We start from the raw sequence: 13,703 nt of genomic DNA on the forward strand, positions 1-13,703 counted from the left end.
TTGAAATCATATCAAGCATCATTTCTGACCACAATGCTATGAGATTAGAAATCAATTATTGGAAAAAATCTGTAGAAAACATAAACACATGGAGACTAAACAATATGCTACTAAATAACCAAGAGATCACTGAAAAAATCAAGGAGGACATAAAAAATACCTAGAGACAAATGACAACAAAAACTTGATGACTCAAAAACCTATGGGATGCAGCAAAAGAAGTTCTAAGAGGGAAGTTTATAGCAATAAAATCCTAACTCAAGAAACAAGAAAAATCTCACATAAGCAACCATTACCTTACACCTAAAGCAACTAGGGAAAGAAGAAGAAGAACAACAAAAAACCCAGTTAATGAAATGAAAGAAAAAATAAAAATCAGCACAGAAATAGAAACAAAGAAAGCAATAGCAAAAATCAATAAAATGAAAGATGGTTCTTTGAGAAGATAAACAAAATTGATAAAACTTTAGCCAGACTCATCAAGAAAATGAAGGAGAGGACTCAAATAAATAAAATTAGAAGTGAACAGGTAGAAGTTACAACAGACATCGCAGAAATACAAAGGATCATAAGAGACTACTGCAAGCAACTCTATGCCAGTAAAATGGACAACCTGCAAGAAATGGACAAATTCTTAGAAAGGTATAACTTTCCAAGACTGAACTGGGAGAAATAGAAAATGTAAACAAGTTAGTCACAAGCAATGAAACTGTGATAAAAAATCTTCCAACAAACAAAAGTCCACCACCAGATGCCTTCACAGACGAATTCTATCAAAATTTAGAGACAACCTAACACCCATCTTTCTCAAACTCTTCCAAAAAATTGTAGAGGAAGGAACACTCCCAAGCTCATTCTACAAGGCCACCATCACCCTGACACCAAAACCAGACAAAGATACTACAAAAAAAGAAAATTATAGACCAATATCACTGATGAACATACATGCAAAAATCCTCAACAAAATATTAGCAAACAGAATCCAACAACACATTAAAAGGAGCATACATCATGATCAAGTGGGATTTATCCTAGGGATGCAAGGATTCTTCAATATACGCAAATCAATCAATGTAATACACCATATTACCTAATTGAAGAATAAAAACGATATGATCATCTCAATAGATGCAGAAAAGTCTTTCAACAAAATTCAACACCCATTTATGATAAAAACTCTCCAGAAAGTGGGCATAGGGGGAACCTACCTCAACATAATAAAAGCCATATATTACAAACCCACAGCAAACATCATTCTCAATGGTGAAAAACTGAAAGCATTTCCTCTAAGATCAGGAATGAGACAAGGATGTCCACTCTCACCACTGTTATTCAACATAGTTTTGGAAGTCCTAGCCATGGAAGTCAGAGAAGAAAAAGATATAAAAGGAATCCAAATTGGAAAAGAAGAAGTAAAACTGTCACTGTTTGCAGATGACATGCTACTATACTTAGAAAATCCTAAAGATGCCACAAGAAAACTACTAGAGCTAATCAATGAATTTGCTAAAGTTTCAAGATACAAAATCAATGCACAGAAATCTCTTGCATTCCTATACACTAACAATGGAAGATCAGAAAAGGAATTTAGGAAACAATCCCATTCACCATTGCAACAAAAAGAAAAAAATACCTAGGAATAAAACTATCTAAGGAGGTTAAAGACCTGTACTCAGAAAACTATTGGACGAAAGAAATCAAAGGTGACACAAACAGATGTGAGATATACCATGTTCTTGCATTGGAAGAATCAACATGGTCAAAATGAATATACTACCCAAAGCAAACTACAGATTCAATGCAATCCCTATCAAAGTACCAATGGTGTTTTTCACAGAACTAGAACAAAAATCTTAAAATTTCTATGGAAACACAAAAGACCCCAAATAACCAAAGCAATCTTGAGGAAAAAAAAAAACAGAACTGGAGGAATCAGGATCCATGTCTCAGACTATATTACAAAGCTACAGTAATCAAGAGAGTATGGTACTACCATAAAAACAGAAATATAGATCAGTGGAACAGGATAGAAAGCCCAGAGATAAACCCACGCACCTATAGTCAACTAATCTATGGAAAAGGAGGCAAGAATATAAAATGGAGAAAAGACAGTCTCTTCCGTAAGTGGTGCTGGGAAAACTGGACAGCTACATGTAAAAGAATGAAAGTAGACCACTCTCTAACACCATACACAAAAATAAACTCAAAATGGATTAAAGACCTAAATGTAAGACCAGACACTATAAAACTCTTAGATGAAAACCTAGACAGAACAGTCTTTGACATAAATCACAGCGAGATCTTTTTTGACCCACCTCCTAGAGTAATGAAAATGAAAACGAAAATAAACAAATGGGACCTAATGAAGCTTCAAAGCTTTTGCACAGCAAAGGAAACCATGAACATGATGAAAAGACAACATTCAGAATGGGAGAAATGTTTGCAAATGAAGCAACAGACAAGGGATTAATCTCCAAAATATACAAACAGCTCACACAGCTCAATATCAAAAAAACAACCCAATCAAAAAATGGGCAGAAGACCTAAATAGACATTTCTCCAAAGAAGACATACAGATGGCCAAGAGGCACATGAAAAGATGTTCAACATCACTAATTATTAGAGAAATGCACATCAAAATTACAATGAGGTATCACCTCACACTGGTCAGAATGGCCATCATCAAAAAATCTACAAACAATAAATGCTGGAGAGGGTGTGGAGTAAAGGAAACCCTCTTGCACTGTTGTGGGAATGGAAATTGATACAGCCACTATGGAGAACAGTATGGAGGTTCCTTAAAAAACTAAAAATAGAACTACCATACAACCCAGCAATCCCACTACTGGGCATATACCCAGAGAAAAACATAATTCAAAATACACATACACTCCAATGTTCATTGCAGCACTATTTACAATAGCCAGGTCATGGAAGCAACCTAAATGTCCAATTATAGGTGAATGGATAAAGAAGATATGGTACATATATACAATGGAAGATTACTCAGCCATAAAAAGGAATGAAATAGGGTCATTCATCGAGACGTTGATATATCTAGAGACTGTCATACAAAGTGAAGTAAGTCAAAAGAGAAAAACAAATATTGTATATTAATGCATATATGTGGAATCTAGAAAAAATGTGCTGATGAACCTATTTGCAAGACAGAAATAGAGACAGAGACGTACAAAACAAATGTATGGACACCAAGGGGGGAAAGAGGTGGTGGGATGAACTGGGAGATTTGGATTGACATATATACACTAATATGTATAAAATAAATATATACACCAATATGTATAAAATAGATAACTAATGAGAACCTGCTGTATAGTACAGGGAACTCCACTCAATGCTCTGTGGTGACCTAAATGGGAAGGAAATCCAGAAAAAGCGGGGATACATGTATGATATACATACATGATGTACATGTATGTATATCATACATGTGTGATTCACTTCGCTGTACAGCAGAAACTTACACAACATTGTAAAGCAAGTTTACCCAACAAAAATAAATAAATAAATATCCCTTATTTAAATAATTTAAAAAACAAAAAATATGCCTTTTTTAATCTACCACATATTCACCAGTCCTGCCTCTCTTCATTCCTTTGTGCAAATCATGTTTCACCAATATCAAGGACCCCCTTTAGCTATTCTTATGGTTCAGGTATTCTGGTTATTAATTCTCATAGCTTTCATCTGAAAATGACTTTATTTCACCTTTATTTTTAAAATAACAATTCTGTATATAGAATTCTAATTTGAGAATTTTTTTTCTTTCAACATAAAAAAAAAAATGATCCATTGACTTATGGATTGTATTCTGATGAGAAACCAGTGGCCATTCTTATCACTCCCCACTGGAATCATAATAATGTATCTTTTTTTCCTCGTTGCTTTCAAATTTTTCTCTTTGTTTTTGGTTCTCAGCAAAAGAACTACGGTTTTGAGAATTGACATTTTTCATAATATTCAGAAACTTTTCTGCCATTTTTTTCAAATATTTTTCTGTTCCAATGTCTCTCTTCTTTTATTCTGTAACCCCAATTATACTATATATATATATATATATATATATATATATATATCCTCCTATCTACTTACTATGTTCATGTAGTTCTTTTTTTTAATATTTATTTATTTATTCATTTGGCTACTCTGGGTCTTAGTTGCGGCATGTAGGATCTTTTTAGTTGTGGCATGCGAACTCTTAGTTGTTGCATGTGGGATCTAGTTCCCTGACTGGGGATTGATCCTGGGACCCCTGCATTGGGAGTGTGGAGTCTTAGCCACTGGACCACCAGGGAAGTCCCATGTTCTCATATTTCTATAAAATTTTAGAATATAATTATAATCATTCTAAAGTCTTTGTCATAATTGCAAGATCTCTGTCTTCTTGCTATATGTTTCCATAGATTTTTTTATCCTGGTTTTGAGTCATATTTCCCTGCTTTTTCACATGTCTAGTAACATTTGATCATATGATACACATTGCATATGCTACATTGTTGATAATATAGATTTTGTTGCCTTGTTTTAAAGATTTAAATTTTGATTTGTTAGAAAACTACTTTATTAGCACATCAGCTTCATTGTTTGGTCTTATTTTTCAGGTTTGTTAGAATTCCAATGTCCTAGCTGGACTCTCGGTTCAACTTAGAATCTTAGTTCATCTCACAGATCCCCATTATCTATTATTTGCAAAATCTATAGACAGAGAATCATCCTGAACATTAACTGTTTAATACTTCATGGAAGAATCAAGACAATTCCTATGCAGATTTCTGGATCCCCTTCCCTGTGCAGCTTCTTCCTTTCTGTTAGTCTGCCCAAAAGCTAGATATCCATTCTTCTCAGTAACTCCAAATTCTGATCTTTGTCTTCTTAGCTCAGTAAGATGTTCTGCTTAACATAGGCTCCACTCCCCGCACTGAGGTCCAGAAGTTCCTCCAGGCAGAAAATCAATGCAATTGTAGCCCTAACCCCATGTGTTTTCCTTGCCTCTGGAATCACAGACCTATGCTGTCTATTGCTCAATGTCTGAAACCAGTTGCTTCATATATTGTGCCCAGATTTTTTTGTTGTTTATGGTGGAAGAACTAATCTGGAACCAGGAGCTTGGTCATGGCTTAGAGAAGTCTTAAAGCTGCTCTTTCACCCTACTTATCTCAGGACCTTTGTAAAGTATAAAATCCCTTGTTCCTTTTATGTTTGAGTCATTTTGTTATACATAACACCTCCCAATCACAGTCAATAGACAATTTCCTGGTGTTTAATGTTCACTTATTGAAAGATATAGCCCTTAGTTTATAGACATCTTATTTACCTCCTGTGTTACCAATATCTCAAGAGACATCAGTGTCCATCTAGTGACATAAAACATCCTGATCCTCAGTTCTTTGTTTTTCTTCAAAAGCTTTTTATTCTCCTTCAGGTCTCTGACTCATTTTTATAGTTACTCTCTGGATTTTGCCATCACTTGAAATATATTTTACCTCTTAAATAATAAATTCAGAAATCTACGTCTTCAAACACAGCCTTCTGATTTTTACTAAGCTACTCCCAGATCTTCAATCATTTCACTTCCTTAGGACTTCTAACGTATACATATTTATATCCACTGTCTCCCTACCGTTTCCTTCTGACTTGATTTCTTTTGCTGTGCATCCAATTCCATTTCAACAACATTCTTGCCAAGACCTTCAGCAACCACATTTACTTAACTCCTTGCACCCTGCCCTACCAAAACAAAACAAAACAAAACATGATACTCAGTTTCCATCTACTCATCTTCTCTGTTGTAGGCTGCTAAACATTGAACAAAAATAGCACCTTACTCAGATTAGTGACACTGAAATTTGTTTATGATTCACAACTTCCCATGAGGCTTCAATTTGTCACAACACTCCTATATTTCTTTTGTTATGTTCCTTTCCCATTTACCACAGAAACTATATCAAATATATTTACTTTCTTCATGTACCTGACTCACTCACTGTCTCATTCTCAGTCAATGTCCTTCTCTGAATGGCAGTCATCAACTAATGAATCTTTCAATTCCTCCTACCAAACTGCCAACATTAGCACTCATCCTGCCCATCTCTCCTCTGACAGTGGAATGTGTCCCTTCTACCCAAGTTTTCTCATCCTACCCAGGATATGCATTCTTGATATTTCTGTCTCTTCAAATATTCTCCCTCTAGTGACTTCTTTATGTTAGCATCTAAATATATTCAAGTCTCTGTTCCCATAAGTCTCTCTTGAACTCAGTTCCCTCTAACACTATACTATTTCTTTCCTCTAGCTCATAGAGAGGCTATAGAGGCAGACTATCTCAGTGTACATCCCAGATCTGCCACTTTTTAGTTAGTTACAATTAATGTAATATTGAGCAACTCATTTACCCTGCTGTGGTTTCTTCCTCTGTAATACCTACCTCATAGGATAAACTAAATGCTAATATATATGAAGCATTTGTAAATGCTTCGAAGATAAAATGCTTAATAAGTATTGGATATAATAATCCTTGTTATTATTAATTAAGCCAAACTTCCTGAGAAGACTGTTAATACAAGTTGCATTTACTTTTTTATCTCCATCTCAGCACTCAGCAATCTGGCAGCTGTGTCAAACATTTGGTGAAATGTTCTTGCTAAGACATTGACTCAATCCAACAGGTATTTCTGTCTTTACCTTTCCTGACTTTAGGCAGTATTTGACATTGCTGATCATTTTTACCTCCTATAACATTCTATTATTTTTATTTCTGTGAAGTCACACTCTGGGTTTTCTTCTACCCTTTGGGTATTTCTTCTTACTATATTTTGCATGTTTCCTTTTTAAAATTTTATTTTAAGTGTTTTTAAAAGTCTTAAATGTCAGGTTCTCCAGAATTCTCTTCTAAGTCTCCCTGATCTCATTACCCCTATTCTTTTAATACACTTGATGATTATTTATGAATCTTGGTCTTCAGCTGAAACCTGTCTCCTGAGTACCAGATCTATTCAGCTCCTAAAATCTCCACAGGAATCTTAGATTTGGCACATATAAAATTTAACTCATCTTCTGCTTCCCTGAGCTGGTCATATATTCCTTAGCTCAACATTGCATAGCATGGCCAGTGAAGAACTCCAGGGGCCACCATTCATTTTGCAGTAAGCAAGGGAGGGCAATTTATATAATATCCCACTTAAAAGGTGTCCCCCTGGATTTGTATAATATGGTCATCTATTTTGTATCTGAGTTAAAATCCCGTATGTTATCTTGGTCTCTTCTCTCCATCACATCCTGTCAAGCACTGTCAACCCCAATTTCTAGTTCTCTCATAATGAGAGCGGTAATTACATTCCTTTAAAGATTGGTCAAGATATTGTAGACTTTAATTCCTTGCTTTCTGCCTTTCAGGTAGAAAGATTGGTATTTGGAAATGACTTTGCACTAAGGTATAAGTCACTGTTTGAGACATCAAAAAGTAATTGTTAAAACAAGGTTTTCTTACATCATGTAACCTGTGTTTAGTTTGCTCTTTATCATTAACCTTCCATCCTAAAATGCTGTTTCAAAGACTTCCTTTGAATGCTCGTATTTGAGAAATGCCAGAAGACAAACATTTATGCTATAAAATAAGTGGAAATGTCATCTTTAATATGTTCCAAATGTTTGGCACTTGTACTAATTAGGCTTAATCAATCATATCATCTGGTGAGATTTCCTCTCCAAAGATAACTAATTTGGAATGACATAGTTGTAACAGTGAGTTCTGGGTGAAATAATCAGACATTTCCAATCTGAATGAATGGCTTTTGTGTCAAATGTTTCAGAGCTGAACCATATGTGTTCTTTCCAGATTTATGTATCCCAAATGGAATTAAGTTCTCTTTTTTTCTTCACAGCTTCCATTTATTAGCAGGAAAGTCATCACTTCCTTCCCCTACCCCAAACATTTCATGGACACTATTACCAAAAGTGTCAAGTCCATTGTCTATACCTTAAAGAACATTAATGCCATCTTGTTTGTTTGCTTGTTTCTCACTTTTATACCTTGAGGGTAATAATTAAATAATATTTTGAAGTTGTAGTTATTTTTGTGTGCCTATCACCATACTTAGTATTTCACACATAATATCGTTAATTTAACCCTTAGTGAAATGAGATAATTATCCATGTGGAAACAGATATAGATTGAATAATTTATCAAAAGCCTATAGAGATACAACTAGTATGTGATTCCAAGTCTAACTCAAAGCCAGAACCTTTATCCTTTACATCTTGCTGACTCTTCCAACATTCCTCTGAGGGTCAATACTACTTCAGATGTTAATAAAGAGCATCTCACTACAGTACTGCAAATTACCTACTTTAACTATTTCACAGATGAGAAAACTGAGGTACTACAAGATTAAAAACTTTGCCTGAAGTCACATAGCCCCTAAGTGGCAGAGTCTAGACTCAAGACATGTATGTCTGAATACAAAATCTATTATTTTTCCACTCTGCCATTTATTCTCTTTATGTGGGAAATTCTCCCCTTTATTCTTCACAATCAAAACTCTACCTATCCTCCAAGTCTTAACCCAAATACTATTCCCCTGAGCTCCTTCCTCTGAACTCTAGTAGAACTTACCAAACTAGGTCTCATGAGCATTGCCTTGTACTGTGATGACATGTAAAAAAAAAATACAAACAATAGACTGTCTATGATACATAGGATATTTTCACATACATTACCTCATTTGACTCTCAAATCTGTCCTCATTATTCCAATTTTACATAATATATCGAAGTGACTTCCTGAGAAATTACACATCTGCTAAGTGTCAAGTTTTGATTTAAACATAAGAGCTTATATATTTTTCATTGGCAAAAATATGGAATTAAATAATAAACTACTAAGTCTATGGTGATTCTTACTTCAAGATTCCTTCTAAGTAGGTGATTCCTAACTAGAAAAAGAAGAAGAGAGATAGTGAGGAGTAAAAATCTAGGAGAGTATGATGGCCTGCCAGCTAAATGAAGAAAATATCTCAAGGAAGATATGGTGGGCATTTGGTTCAAATCTTGCTGATACATCAAGTAGAATGATGACTGATAATCAACCATTGGATGTGGCAATATGAAAGTCATTGGTGACCATCACCAGATTGGTTTTTGTGGAGGGTGATAAATACCTGATGGGAATGCATTCAGAGAGAAGGGAGAAGAGGATTTAAAGACAAGGACCATAGCTGCCAAGAGAAGTAAGGAATCAGAATGGTATCTGGCACTGGAAGAGGCATCACAAAAAGTTTGTTTTAAGATGTAGAAAAATATCATGTGTATATATTTTTGGAAATGACCCCATAGAGAGTGAAAATTTGAGAAAATAGGAGAGAAGGGAACATTTCTGGTACAATGTTCTGGAAGATGCAAAAAGCAATGACATCAAATATAAAAGGTGGAGTAGCTTTAAACAAGAGCATGGATAGTTCATTTATGTTAACAGTCAAGAAGACAGAGTATGTAAAATCAGATGCTGGAGGGTGGATAGATGTGCTGATAGGAGTTTATAAAATTCTCTTCAAATCAGTTCTATGTTCTCAGTGAAGTAAGAAGCAAGGTCTTTAGCTGAGAGTACAGAAGATGTGTAGGGGTTTAAGGAGAGAGGAAGAGGTATGAAAATTTTGTCTAAAACATGAGAGGGTTAATAATCTTATTAACCAACACCTAATAAGATTTTACTGCGCTAAGTATTCTACTGTCATATTTCAGTTAATCTCCACATCCATGGTGTGAGTTTACTACTATTAGTATTCCCATTTCATAGATGAGAAAAATGTTTCATAGAAAATAGATAACTTACACTAAGTCACATAGTTTGAAAATGCTGACATCAATTTTTAAGTCCATCCTATATGACTTCAAACATGACACTTCTAGAACACGTTTTAGTATAAACATGTTCCTTTGGACATGCAAAGATCTTAGAAGAATTTAAAAATATAAATTGACTCTCTTTTTGTGTGTGTGACAGAATATAACCACATAACATCTGGTTGTTTAAAAAAGTTATTTGATGAAAATCTCATTCTGAAAATTAAGCAAGAGAAGGAAATATTCTAACTTCAATTCTAAGTTCAAACACAAGTCCTTGACTTCCTACTGTTACCTCTTTTGATGTGGAAACTGATATTCCATTTTTTAACTGTTGCAGATTGTAAGAAGTTGTGACTATTATAGTATTAATTTCAAAGGTCTGTACATTCTACTTCCAGCAGCACAACCTAAGGTCGTGTTTGATTTTCAGCAGCTGATAACTGTTAGTTCTGAGTTTAAAAGTAGTGTTGATTAGGCATATTTTTCAGCAGCAAGTAACTGTAGAATCCAAATAAGTGTGACTTTAAAAAGAGAGATTTTTTTCCTCTCTTATATAGCAAGCACTCTGAAAATAGACATCTCCTAGCATTGACTCACTATCTCTAAAATATCAGCCTCACATCTCTGATTCTCTTAGCTTATTTTCTCATGCTCACAATATTAGTGCCACAATTCTAGGCATCATAAACATTGAGGCATGAAAGAGAAATAGATGTCACAATCAACAGCTGTCCTATTGATTTAATAAAAGAAAAGCTTTCTGAGAAACCTCCTGCCCTAACAGATATCAACTCACATTTTACAAGCCAGAAATCTGTCAAATGTCGACCAATAGCAGAAAGGGTGGTTAACAAAGCATGGCCAAGGAGAAATGATTGGGAATGGGTGTTGGCGTTGTTAACCAAAAGTGCCTACCTCAGTAGTCATTCTAATTTAATCATTTTTACATGAACTTCTGCTGAGCCAAGGCCTCCCATCCTGTGTGTATATAATTTGGAATAAAAATTGAATAAAATATCTTGGAATAAAAATTGTAAGGTTTTGAATTACTTGATAAAAAATCTTATTTGATTCTGACCCGCATTCTTATTTGATGATAAGTTTAAACCTTGATTGATTTTTCTATCATATTGGTAACTCTTCCTACCTCAGTATCATATGCAAAAATGATAGGTGCTTTTGTATCTCCATCAACATCATAAAACTCTGATAGAGTTATAGTCGTGTAACAGTAGAAAGGGAACTGATCTGAAAAGCAAACAAAGATTGAGTCAAGGATATTGGAATACAATAGTAACATAGTTGTAAATAAATCAATATAAAGGACCTAATTATACAATTTTAATTTATATTTTTTCCGCTTGGACAAATATCCCCACCTACTTTCAAATTATATTGAAATAGATTTTAAAAATCACATTCATGCTTCATATGAAATGAGAACATAAACATGTATTTTTACCTTTTAGTTGCCATATGGAAAACACTGTTCTGTGTGCTGGGGAAGGATGTAATGCAAAAACTAAGAAAGTAATAACCACAATCATATGCTAAAATTATTGAGTACTTACTTTGAGACAGATAGATAGTTCCAAGTGCCTTAGGAATATCAATTCACTTGATCCTTGTAACAGTCTATTAACCAATCCCATTTTACCGATGAGGCACAGAAATATTGATTAATTTTATGAAGGTCGCACAATCAATAAGAGCAAAGTCAGGATTTAAATCCAGAAAGTCTGGCTCCAAAGTCCATGTTTAATAGAGCAGAACAAACCTGAGTAGCTCTAACGCTTGTGTTCTTTTGCCTGTGCTTAGTCATGCTGGCTCTGCACCTTTGTCTAGTCAAACAGTACAAGAAGGTTCCCTATAGCCGAAAATATCCTTAATAGCCTTTTCTCAAGTCTCTGCCTCCAAGGCTTGACTTTTAAAACCATAATACTTTTCATTCACATAAAGATAAAAAGTTGCAGAACAGAAAATAACACTTGTCTTGGTAAAACTTTACAGGTACATAGTGACCAGACTTAAGTGGACAGCTGCAAGAACAAAGGATTATCACATCCCCTCTGGGGTCCTGGCAGCACCAAGAAGTCTGCAACAACCAGCCACACCCTCTCCCCTTTTGGTACAAAAGAAGCTTGAATTCTAACTCCAGTAAGATGGTTCTTTGGAACACTAGTTCACCAACTTCTCTTTCTGCTGGTTTTCTGAATAAAGTAGCTATTCTTTACCCCAATACTGCATCTCTTGATTTATTGGCTTGCATGAGGCAAGCAGTACAAGTTTGGACCTGGTAACACATGTACTAACCTTTAGACTACATGCCGAGAAGGAGACTGTGGTTTAAGTCAAGGGGCCAAATAACTTTAGTACAAGTCTCAATAAGTTTTGGCAAAACAATATGGAAAGAAAGATCAAAGTAAGGAACAATGGCAAAGGCTTCATGGAGGTCACAATTTATAAAATGGGCCTTAAGGATGGATTTAATTTTAGTAGGCAGGGATGGTTTGAAGATAAAGGAATCTAGAAAGAATAGATATCTTAAGCAACAACAAAACACTGAGAACTTGGAAAAGGTTGGGGAAAAATGAAAGTCCATCATGGTCTGCACGTTAGGGGAGTAGCAGGAAATAAAGTTACCAAGGTAGTCATGAAAACAGCAATGAACTTGGGATCAAGAGATCCAAGTCTCAATTCTGCTACTGATGTACTGGATGACCTTGATCAAGATACTTGATCTCTCTGGTCTTCAAATAGTTTTGCAAAGTCCCAACTAACACTGTTGTTTTGAGGATTAAATGAGAGTGCAAATGTTGTAGAATATAGGCTGTGACCGTATTGTGGAAAGATGTGACTATCATAAGGAAAGGATGTGGCTAAAGACTTCTAAGAAGGAGTATGAGAGAGTGGCCCAACCTAGAAGCAGGTATAGGATAAACTGGAATGTGGAGAGCAGGGGTAAAGACTGGGAAATCAGTTAAGAGTTTATTAAAGTAGGTTAAGATATAATGAGGATCCAAATTCTAGTTCTGACAATTGGACTTGAAATAAAGAGAGATTTCAGAAACACTATAGAAGTAGACAAAATTGATTTCTCACTTGATTTTGGTAGAAAATGGAGGAAAAAAAAATACTCTACCATGATTCTGAAACCTTAAGCCCAAGTGAGTAAGAGAAAAATCATCAACAAATAAAATCTCTATGAAAAAAAGTTCTTCTTGGGAAAGAACATGAGTTGAGTTCAAGGAGTTGGTGAGACATCTTGGTTAAGTTATCCTTTAAGCAGTTGAATATGTGCATCTGGGGCCTAGGAAAGAGGTAGGGATGATAGAGTATGTGGCAGACAGAATAGTGAACACTTAGTGATATCCATATCCTAATGCCCCAAACCAGTGGATATGTTAGATTACACAGCAAAAAAAAAATGAAATTTGGAGATGTAATTAAGGTTGATAATCAGCTGAATTTTAAATAGGGAGATTATCCTGGATTATCTGGGTGGGTTCAATGTAATCACAAAGGTCCTCAATGATAAAGGAAGGCAGGAGAGGTTGTTGGAGTTATATGATATAAAAAGGACTCAACTAGCCATTGCAGGCTTTGAAGATAAGGAAGGGGATCTCAAGCCAAGGAATGTGGGCTTTGTAGAAGCTGGAAAGGGCAAAGAAAAAGATTTATCCCCTAGAGGCTTCAGAAAGGAACACAGTTGTCAACAGCTTAATTTTAGTTCAGTGAGACCTAGATCAGATATTTAACCTACAGAAATTGTAAGATCATAAATTTGTGTTCTCTAAACCGCTAAGTCTGTGGTCATATTTTTTTACAGTGGCAACAGAGAA

The sequence above is a fragment of the Balaenoptera musculus genome, chromosome 20 (genome assembly GCF_009873245.2).
Source record: "Balaenoptera musculus isolate JJ_BM4_2016_0621 chromosome 20, mBalMus1.pri.v3, whole genome shotgun sequence".
Classification (NCBI taxonomy): domain Eukaryota; kingdom Metazoa; phylum Chordata; class Mammalia; order Artiodactyla; family Balaenopteridae; genus Balaenoptera; species Balaenoptera musculus.